A 10,748-nucleotide genomic window follows, 5' to 3' on the forward strand; every position below is an offset into this window, starting at 1 on the left:
CATGCAGTGCCACGTAGGATTTTTGATGATGTGGAGGAGAGAGAGCGATGAGAGAGAAAGAGGTCATTGCTTCGCGAAACAACCACCTCATGAGCTAAATTGTAAGACTACGAGACAACTTAACAACCATTGTACGAGTTATTGTTGCCGTGCAACTCATAATATTTTATTTTTCTTATGCACAAATTAAGGAATTATATACCACTACCAGACAACTTATAGGACAACCCATTAGACAGGTTGCCTGTTGAATCGTCTCAAGATTACGTGTCAATGCATGAGACCGTCTATTAGACACAGGGCAAGTACATTGGTGTCGTCTAATAGACAGTCTCATGCATTGACACGTAATCTTAAGACGATTCAACAGGCAACCTGTCCAATGGGTTGTCCTATAACCGTCTATTAGACGACACCAATGTACTTGCCTAATAGACGGTCTCATGCATTGACACGTAATCTTGAGATGATTCAACAGGCAACCTGTCCAATGGGTTGTCCTGTAAGTTGTCTGGTAGTGGTATATAATTTCTTAATTTGTGCATAAGAAAAATAAAATATTATGAGTTGCACGGCAACAATAACTCGTACAATGGTTGTTAAGTTGTCTCGTAGTCCTACAATTTAGCTCATGAGGTGGTTGTTTCGCGAAGCAATGACCTCTTTCTCTCTCCTCGCTCTCTCTCCTCCGCATCATCAAAAATCCTACGTGGCACTGCATGAGACGACCTATGAGACCGCTGACGTGCAGCAATGTACTTGCCCTCATTAGTGGCTCTCTTAAAAAAGAAAAGACCATCGTTACGGGAACCAACCCCTAGAAAGACGGCTAATAGCGGTGGGCGGCAAATAGCAAGATGTCAAGGTGGAAGGAGGGACGAGGCAAGTAGGATGATAATCCAAAAGGTTCATATACATCGACAGTCTATCTAGCACATCTATAAGAAAATAAAAAAGACCGATCATACGAGTTTATCTTCTCGCGTTGCTCGTGGATTATAATTATATTTTAAAAGTTGATTCTTTCAAGGTTATTCCTCACGTTTATTCGTCTTCTCGTGTTGCGGTGGACTACGCTGCTGGATTATTCTTTCTTTTCCTATTTTTCATCAGGGTTATAAACACACCTAATTTTACTCAAAAGTGTATATCAAACCGTCCAGGGGACTTGTGTATATCAAACCGTCCAGGGGACTTTTTATCAAAAAAAAAAACCGTCCAGGGGACTTGCGCTTTTTTGGGGAATATGAGGGTATCTTTCTCACTGCAAAATGGTATACGTGCTTCAGGTGATCCGATTTAAGAGCCGAAAAGGAAATATGCATGTGTCATGGGCTGGCAAACCCCTTTTTGTATGATAATGGAATGGTAGGCCTAGCTTTATCGAACAAACATGTATCATTATCGACCTAGCTAGCAAAGAGAACTTGTAGATGCTCATTTCAGTCTCGGCGACCTCATAACCAAAGATGCAAAGTAGTAGCTTCTTCCTTGACGTTCTAATTAAGATTCGATCGCCCAAATTATTCTTCCAGTGCCTTGTATTCTTGTGCCACTTTGTCATTGTGCTTATTCTTAACTAAGCCCTGGCCGCGGCCGTCGTTCAACTATCACCTCAGTTTGATTTCGATCATCGAACCATAAAACTATAAATCTTTAGCCACCCAACTATTAAAACCGTTCATATTCGGCCATCGGGCGATTTTGGTGAGTGGTTTTGTTGACGTGAACGCCATGTGGTGGCGGGGCCCACTTGTCATCCCTCCTCTCTCCTCTCTCTCTTTCTTCTCTCCTATCCCCCTCTCTCCTACGCCAGCCATCCCACGTGCCTTCGGTCGCTCCTGCGCCTCCCACCCCCGCACCAGCCGCCGTCATCCCATGTCTCCCCTGTCCTGGCTAGGGCCAGCCCTGGGGGCAGGGGGACGGCTGCCCTAGGCCCCCAAATCCCAGGAGCCCCACCTCAGGTGTCAGGTGTTAGCACGTCAGGTGTGTTTAGGCCGGTCTAAAGGCCAACATGATTAGATTGCCAGGACCGGCCAACACGATTAGATTGCCAGGCTAAAACGTGATTGGAATATTATATCGAAGTCACACTCGAGTACCGCAGCGCCGCCCAGGGCTGCCGCCGCACGCGTGCTGCGCCCGCACTCCCGCCGCATGCGCACGCGATCCCCTTCGGAGTCGTGACTCATGCGCGTGTTGTTCCTATTCAACCACGTCAAACGAGATCAGGCTGTTCCCGTTCGACTGCGCCGGCACCCAGGTACACTACTCAATTGCCAATTCCCCAGTTCTCCGTACCATTAATTATTAATTCACTATCATAAGTTATTTAATCTCAACTAATTTATAACTATTGTGTATTTATAATAATTTCAGCACTATGGGATATCAAGTCGTCTAAAAAATATGAATCAGGCTGCAAGAAAAGGAAAAGGAAAAGATGTGTGGATGAGTTGATAGAATCATAGAGAGAAGCTATGGATAAATTTTGCAATAGTTATCAGGACCCTGAGAGTAATACGGGCGCTTTGACAAACCTAGATGAGTTGGCAATAGTTGTTGCGAATGAACCAACTAATGGGAATCAGGAAGAAAATGTTAACATCAACGTCGATGATAACAACGTAAGTGACTCTGAGAACACAGTAAATGCATCAGGTGCACATGCATAGTCTGCTAGTGTTGATGAGGAACCAGTTTACACTTCACATATTTATGATCCAAGAAATTGGGATAATATTGATAATAAAGCAAGAGACATATTAGTCGAGAAAGGGCCTATAAGAGAGGAAAATATCAAATTTTCTCTAGATGTTGCCTCAAGACATTTTTCATATGCTCATTAGTCTAGAAAATTAAGCAATGGAGAGATACATGATAGAAAATGGTTAGTTTATTTAAAGCATGTTGGCAAAGATTTTTGTTTCTGCTGTAAGATCTTCAAGTCTAGCACTAGCAAGAGTCTTAGTTTCTTAGCAGGTGATGGGTTAAGAAATTGAAAGCATATCAGTGAGAAACTTAAAGAACATGAAAATAATGTCGAGCATATTAGTAACATGAACAGTTGGAATGAATTGAGAGCTAGACTGCGGAAAAAGGAAATAATTGACAAAAAATTATAGCAGCAAATCACAAAGGAGAAAGAACAGTTGAGGCAAGTTTTGTTAAGAATAATAGCCATTGTGAAATTTCTTGGTAAACATAATTTGGCTTTCAGAGGAAGTAGTGAATAGCTTTATAATGATAGTAATGGTAATTTCTTAGCTTTTGTTGAAATGATTGCAGAATTTGACTTGGTAATGTAAGACCACCTTAGACATATTCAGAGCAAAGAAATTCATTATCATTATCTCAGTCATAAAATTCAGAATGAGCTGATATCTCTTTTGGCTTCTGATATCACAAGTTCTATCATAAAGGTTGTTAAAGAGTTCAAGTATTTCTCCGTTATCCTAGATTGTACCCCTGATGTCAGTCATCAAGAACAAATGACTTTATTAGTATCTGATGGCAAGATAAAAATTGAGGAGTACTTTTTGAGATTCTTGAAGGTGGATGACACATCTGGTTTGGGGCTTTTTAATGTATTGTTTGAATCTATGGAGTCCATTGGCCTAAATATTAGTGATATAAGGGGTCAAGACTATGACAATGGTTCTAATATGAAAGGAAAATACAGAGGGGTAAAAAAAATAGTTAATTGATATCAATCCAAGAGCATTGTATATGCCATGTGCATGCTATAGTCTAAATCTTACTCTTTGTGATATGGCAAAATCTAGTGGGAAAATTGTTTCATTTTTTGGAATTGTTCAACACATATATGTATTATTTGTTGGTTCTACGAAAAGGTGGAATTTTTGCTTAAACATGTTTCTAGTTTAAGTGTGAAATCCAATACTCGTTGGGAGAGTCGAATTAAAAGTGTTACTGCAATAAGATATCAAACTAATCTACTTTGTCTGAATTACATTATGCTTCTGACATTGAACCTAAGGATAGAAGTGATGCAAAAAAATTATTTGATGCACTTGGTAGCTTTGAGTTTCTATCTGGTATGATTATTTGGCATGATATTTTATTTGCTGTAAATAAAATGAGCAAGAAGTTGCAATCGCCAGCCATGTGCATTGACTCTACTTTGAAACAAATACAAGCTATAACGCAGTACTTTGAGAATTACAAAAATGACGGGTGTAGAGGCATCATTTTTTAGAAAAACGTCGTGCTACAAGGAAGAAACAGTTTGATGAAAGTAATTGCTAAGAAGAAATTCTTGAACCTGGGAAGGATTTTGAAGTTAAATATTTTTTTATTTTGGTTGATATGGCGATCGCTTCTTGAAGAATAGATTTGAAGAACTCATGATGTATAAAGATATATTCGGATTTTTATTGAGCTCAAGTACTTTGAAGTCATTAAATGATAATGAACTTGAAGAATGTTGCACTAAATTTGCAAAAAAAAATTCTTTTGATGGTTCATCTGATGTTGATGTTGAGGTATATGATCTTATTTCTGAATTAAAGATTATGAAATTCATTTTCCAGATGGTGTAATGTCTGCTATGGAGATTTTTGAGCATGTCAAAGATGTGGATTGTTATCCTAATGTCTCCACTGCTTACCGACTCTTATTTACTGTGCCTGTGACTATCGCATCGACTGAAAAAGAAGCTTTTCAAAGTTAAAGTTATTGAGGAACTATTTGAGGTCAACAATGACTCAGGAGGTTAAATAGTTTGGCAACATTATGCATCGAGAAGAAATGTTGGATGAGATTGACAGCAACCCTATCATAAGTGACTTAGCATCGAGGAATGTTAGAAAAACTTTTAAGGTAATATGTATAAATAATTTGATATGAATATTGCTTTTAGATACATTTAAGTATTTATTGGTAACATTTCATATATATTTGTTATAATATTTATATTAAAGGGTCCCGAGTTTTACTTTCACCCCGGGCCTCCCAAATCTTAGGACCGGCCCTGGTCCTGGCTGATTCCAGCTCGCCCGCGCCACACCCGATTCTAACAGCGGAGGCCACCAAGGCACCAGGCCCAACGGCGGCAGCAGCGTCCGCCCCCACGCGCAATCGCTGCACTGCTCGTGCAGCTGCAAGCGAGCGATGGTGTGGACCTTAGCGAGCGGCGGTGTGGGAAGGGGCGGGGCAGGCCCTGGCGAGCGGTGGAGGGGTGCCTGCCTGCGGTGTGGAAGCGGCCGGGCGTTCAATTGCTAGCGGTCCGGCGCGTTAGGGGTTCAGATGGGTGGCGCAGGAGATACAGGAGGTGGAGGGCTTTGTGCGAAGGCACTCACCGGCAGGGGAGGTGCTCGAGGATGGCCGGAATCGAAGACGGTGGCAGTGTCGGCGATCGGGTCAAGATCCATGGGGCGACGACGCTCCGATGGACGATGAGCGGTGAGAATCGGCGGGATGCGTGCGGCTCGTCGACAACGTCCTTGTGGTGGTGTGCGTTCTTGCTGACGTCGACCAAGGCGGGCGAATCGGCTTGGTGAAGCTCGTCGACGGAGGCAGCTCTGTCTTCGTGCGGGGGGCTCTGGCGGCAGCTGGCGTAGTGGAGGCGCTGGGGAGGGGAGGAGGTAGGAGGGGCCATGGGGGGCGGCGACCATGGGTGGACAAGGCCGGTGCGGGAGTCGGGGGGCTGTCGGCGGAGGAGAGGGAGATGAGAGAAGAGAGAGGAAAGGGAGACGAGAGAAGAAAGGATGGATGACAAGTGGGCCCCACCGCTAAGTGGCGTCCACGTCAGCAAAACCACTCACCAAAACCGTCCGATGGTCAAATATGAACGGTTTTAATAGTTGGATGGTCAAAGATTCCTAATTTTACGGTTCGATAGTCAAAACCAAACTGAGGTGGGTAATTTCGGAATCTCGATAATGGAGCTGCATGGCTCAGGGCAACAAGAGAATCGGTTTGTCAGAACTGAAAGATGTAGTTTTGTCTTGCTAACGAGTTGGATTAGGTTGGTGACCAAGTAAAACGAGCAGTGTACAACAATAATCCATTGTGTGGTTTCTTGTAGATCCCCGTACTTGGCCAAACTTGTGAAAAGGACATAGAAGCCATAAACCATCTTTGGAGTTGGCACATTTTAGCCATTCAGAGAATTGTATTCTATTTGATCTGGTAAGTAGCAAAGTGGTTGGACAAGAGAGGAGATATGCATGCCTCAGTATTAATATGGTTGATGACAATTTTAAGCACGGTACTGTGAGAGGAATCTTTCGCGTCGTGGCACAAGGTCACACGTGGTTTGGATTCCGAATCTCAATCCACAAGATACAAAGAACATGGCTGTTACGTATCTTAATCAGCCACTCACAGATCACCGTCCCTAAAGTTGAGTGTAAACCGGAACTTGCTCGATGCTCAAAGCACTTGGCTCGGAAAGAAATCAGAGTATAAAGTTTATACCACTTGTCACAGACAAAATCTCAGAATACTGTATTGCTGTTTCCGTCGTAAACACAAGAAGTAACAAGAAGAGTCTCTGTCGGGTAGCATATATACAAACAACTTGCCTTCCTTTTGGTAACAAATGGATAACATTCGCTGGATACGATTTCTATCTTGTTGGAATGGTTTTTTTTTATCTGTGGAATTACAGGACAATCACCTTGCTCGTTAAATATTCTTCCATACTTTTCTTTTTGGTGGTAGCGTACGTGTGTATTATTGGAGACTATGGAGTTGAGTCAACCCTGTATTTATTATATTACGGCTGAAAAATTAAATAGAGGAAACAAAGGGGAGAAGAGAAGAAGGCTGCATCGCCTTTGCCTTCTGAATATTCTGTCCTGTCCGGCTGTTCGGTGGAGTCCGCTGGCATCAGAATCCGGAGATGCATCGGTGGTAAATGGACACGTCACAGCCAACCACTCATGTGATCCTGGACTGAACTGTCTGAACTAGCAGAGCTGCGCGTTGGGATGACGTGCAACTTTGTGGAAAGGTTAGTAGGTGTGGCCGTGTGGTGAAGAACAGAAGACGGAAGAAGCTTGGGCTCTTCTGTTCTGGAATGGGGTCCCTTCAAGCGGCAACGTCACTTGGGTTTGACAATTATTGTTTCTTGGTATCTTCAGCCGTTGAATTTGAATCCCCGTTTAGGCGTTTATATTGTACTCCTTCTCTTTCTAAAAAAGTGAAAGAAAAAGTTCTTGATGGTGGTGACGGTGCAATGATGTGGTGGAGTTACAACTTGCGATGCTGCAAAGGTGCAGATGCTGTTGGTAGTGCACCTGAGGAGGCACGTGCAATGTGTGGTGCGGCCATGTTGATGTCCCAATTCAACCGGCGTGTGATTGAGTTTGAGTTGAGTGGAGTGATGGGTAATCCGCAGCAGCTTGTGTCGATGTCTCAATTTGACTGATTAGAGTTGTTGCGGCTCGTGTTGATATCTCAATCCGACCGGACAGAGTTGTTTCGTCAGTTTAGTTGAGTTCAGCGTGTGTTGATGTCCCAATCTAACCTGTTGGTTTTTTTTCATTGATCAGTCCCCAATCTAAATTTTATCTTCTTTTTAATATAATCAGCAACTCTCCTAACTCGTTCGTTTCGAAAAAATACTCCTTTCAAACCACTGCGATGCAAGAGAATGAGTAACTAGTGCTTACACAGTTCACGCAAATCCAAATGCCAAAATCCTTCAGCTCCAATGCCTTGTCATCCGTTCTGACCTTAGTGCTCTCTGTGAGCTATTGTACCGAGTCAGGAATGCAATCGTATTGAACATTTCTGGTGTGTTCTTCTCCCAGTGTCCTGGACTTACGGTTGGGCTGTCCGTACAGTTATGATCGGGATCCTACTTTGTACGTGCTAATCTGCGGCGACAAACTTCAAGTTGTCATGCTGGTCTATCCCATTCTTCACACACTTGTTCGAGACGAAGGGAAAGGGAGATCTTCTTTCTCCAGTTACATGCTCTGTTGTCCAGCTCCTGCTCTGCTGATTAAGGCGATGTTTGTACTCCTAAACTGGGCCCAATACTGCTTGACTTGGAGACGTGGTGATACGAGGTACACCTGCAAAGAACCGGAATAACCCGTGACAGAACAGGTGCAGTGTACACTGTTCCAATCCACCGGCACGCTTTGCCTAGCCAGGAACTCATGGATAAGGGCATGCGGCAGCTCACAGCTTTGTCCGGAAAACAGATGGGAAGAAGATAGGGTTCCGTTGCCTGAGCAGTCGAAACAGAGTGGCAGCAGGCTGAAGGTGAGGCAGCACGGGTGCCTGAAACTGAAGCTCTGTTGTGCTTTCAGCCGACAGAACTCGCGGCATCCGAAAGCCGGTGGCCCGGAGCCATCGATTCGGGAGGCCGGGTTGGTGGTCTGGTGGTCCATGTCCATGATGCTAGAGTAAAAATGAACCGGAGCTGGGACTTGGGACTTAGGGAGCATGTCGCAGGATGGAGAACTGAAGATTGGAGACGTCAGCTTCAGATTTTTTTTGAAGGGTTGGACTTTATTAATAAAGTAAAAGTGCTTTATCCAGCCCCCAAAAGGACATCCCTCAACAAAAGAAAATTCATAACTAAATGCTTTGGAGAAGCATTCTGTGGCCTTTGCCGTCGCCGACCGTTATTGCTGCAAGCCGATTCTTCTCCACCTCCCTCAAAGAAGAAGATCTAGAATGAAGCTCATGGCCGATCTCCGAATCGACGAAGAGTCTTCAAAGTTTAAGGAGTCCATAAATGGCAGACATGCTATTGATTCGTTGAATGCATCGGTCAACGACAAATTATCGTCTCCTCCTCGTCGCCAGGATCTGACGCCAATTTCCTCACCAGCAAACTCCAAATGACGCACAACAAATCCAAAGGAGGTTCAGAATACACCAACCTAAACACACGGGAAGGTGGACAACTAAACTTACAAGTAAAGCCCTGGCATACGCGCATCCACAGAACGGCCTTGGAGGGACAAAATATTGATGGATGACTCTCCATCTCCATCGAAACATCCGCCCGCTGCCATGTTACGGTTTACAAGGCCAGCGTCGTTGTTGATGAAGTGGGCCCCCACGGCACAGAGAAGAACATGAAGAAATCCAACACCGACGTAGAGAAAAACATCGATGACATACTCGTCGGTATTGAAACCCCCGCAAAAGATGTCGTCGTTGAGCACTGCACACACACCAGCCATCGTCAAGACTTGCTCACCTCGGATGAAGACGACGGTAGAGAAGCTCTAGATGAAGCAAAAGATTACTGGCGACTTTCTCACGGGATAAAATCCAACCCTAACCTACCTAAAACTACTCTAAAAGAGAGGGATATGTAGACCACCCATCGGATCCACGGCTCTCCCTGCTCACCGACGACACAAAGGTCATCGGAGGCGAGGGAAAGCCAGCGAATCCGGCGGTGGAACAGTCATCGCCTCAAAGTCATCCTTTCTTACTGTTTGTAAGAGTCGAGTGTGTTCCCTCAACAGCCTGCTCTCCTCTAACTGAAACTGGGACTTGGGAGCATGTCGAAGCAGTATGAAGAACTAAAGATCAAAGACGTCAGCTTCAGATGGAGCCTTCAGGCGTGTTTGGCAGCCTGCATGGCCTCAGCCTGGCCTGTGAGCCAGGCTCGAGCCAGATGGAACAGGCTCATGAGATGCAGAGATACTTATTGGCAAATTTGCACCTCATGATGCTGGCTGGGCTAAGATGGTGTTTTGTGGTTTGGATGAATTGGTATGGACACCTTGCACATGGGCTGAGGTAGAGTTACCACCGCCCATTTTTCTGCCTCCATTCCTCCTTTCGTCAACGACCGATCGCGCCGCCGCATCCACACATCCACGACCCGCCGCGGGTGCTGGGGGAGGAGGGGGCCGCGGGCACCGGCGGGGTGGAGGGGGCTGCGGTGGGGAGCTTGCAGTGGGGAGCGTGACTTTGCTACCTCCTAGCTCCCACCAACACTCCGTCACGGCCACGCGCCGCCGCCCACCTCCGACTGTCAGGCACCTCCGCACCTCCCCGCTGCCGGGCACCTCCCACTACCCCATGTCGTCGCGGCTTCGTTCTCGAGCGCATGTGCGTGACCGGGGGTCACGGCAACCGCCCCTCCGAACCTGCATTGCGTGGAATGACTGATTCTGACGTTTCATGCGGCGCAGGTTGAGAGACCTCATTTGCATCAGTTAGGCCTGGCCTGTGACCCTCTCCATGCTACCAATCGCTACCAATCAAGAGCCCGGGAGGCTGCCAAACGCGTCCTCCAGTTTTCTCTAGGAGAGGAAATATACGAATGAACCGTCTCGCTATCGGCCCATGCCGTTGAGTGCGTTCGGCCTACCACAGTACCACGCAGCCCGTGTCAGCGCGGAGCTGGGCTGCTGAGAAATGTGTGAGCCGCCGGCCCATTCGGCCAGCCATCCTGCACATGCGGTGGCCCAGCTTGTGACAGTCTACCCGCGGGCCACAGGTACTACTTTGTGTTGCAAGACACCACATTTTTTTTGTCGCCTATTTTGTTCAAGTGCTATGCTAGTCTGTGTTCTCTCGAGCCGAGCTGCAAGCACCGGGCGCAGAGAATGTGATACTCGGAGTCTTCAGACACTCATCATGCACACGAACTGGCCCGTTAATTAACGTTGCATGTTTGAATGCCTATTCCAACTTCGTTGCATTGCAAATGCAACCCGTGAATGTGATGCTCACAGTCTTCAACAGTTCAACTTAGTTGCTCTGTCCTGCAGTTCAGACTTGAGCATCATTCGGTTTCT

The 10,748-nt window shown here is 45.6% G+C and overlaps 1 long non-coding RNA gene across 1 annotated transcript; it reads right to left on the bottom strand.

The window, feature by feature from the left end:
* Nucleotides 1-8,458: 8,458 nt before the first annotated feature.
* LOC117843271 (uncharacterized) lies at nucleotides 8,459-10,518 on the bottom strand. The gene is made up of 2 exons (XR_011897450.1): nucleotides 8,902-10,518; nucleotides 8,459-8,819 (listed from the first exon to the last, which is right to left on the bottom strand). It is a non-coding gene; the product is annotated as an uncharacterized lncRNA (long non-coding RNA).
* Nucleotides 10,519-10,748: the final 230 nt, after the last annotated feature.

Source organism: Setaria viridis, chromosome 2 (genome assembly GCF_005286985.2).
Source record: "Setaria viridis chromosome 2, Setaria_viridis_v4.0, whole genome shotgun sequence".
Lineage (NCBI taxonomy): Eukaryota > Viridiplantae > Streptophyta > Magnoliopsida > Poales > Poaceae > Setaria > Setaria viridis.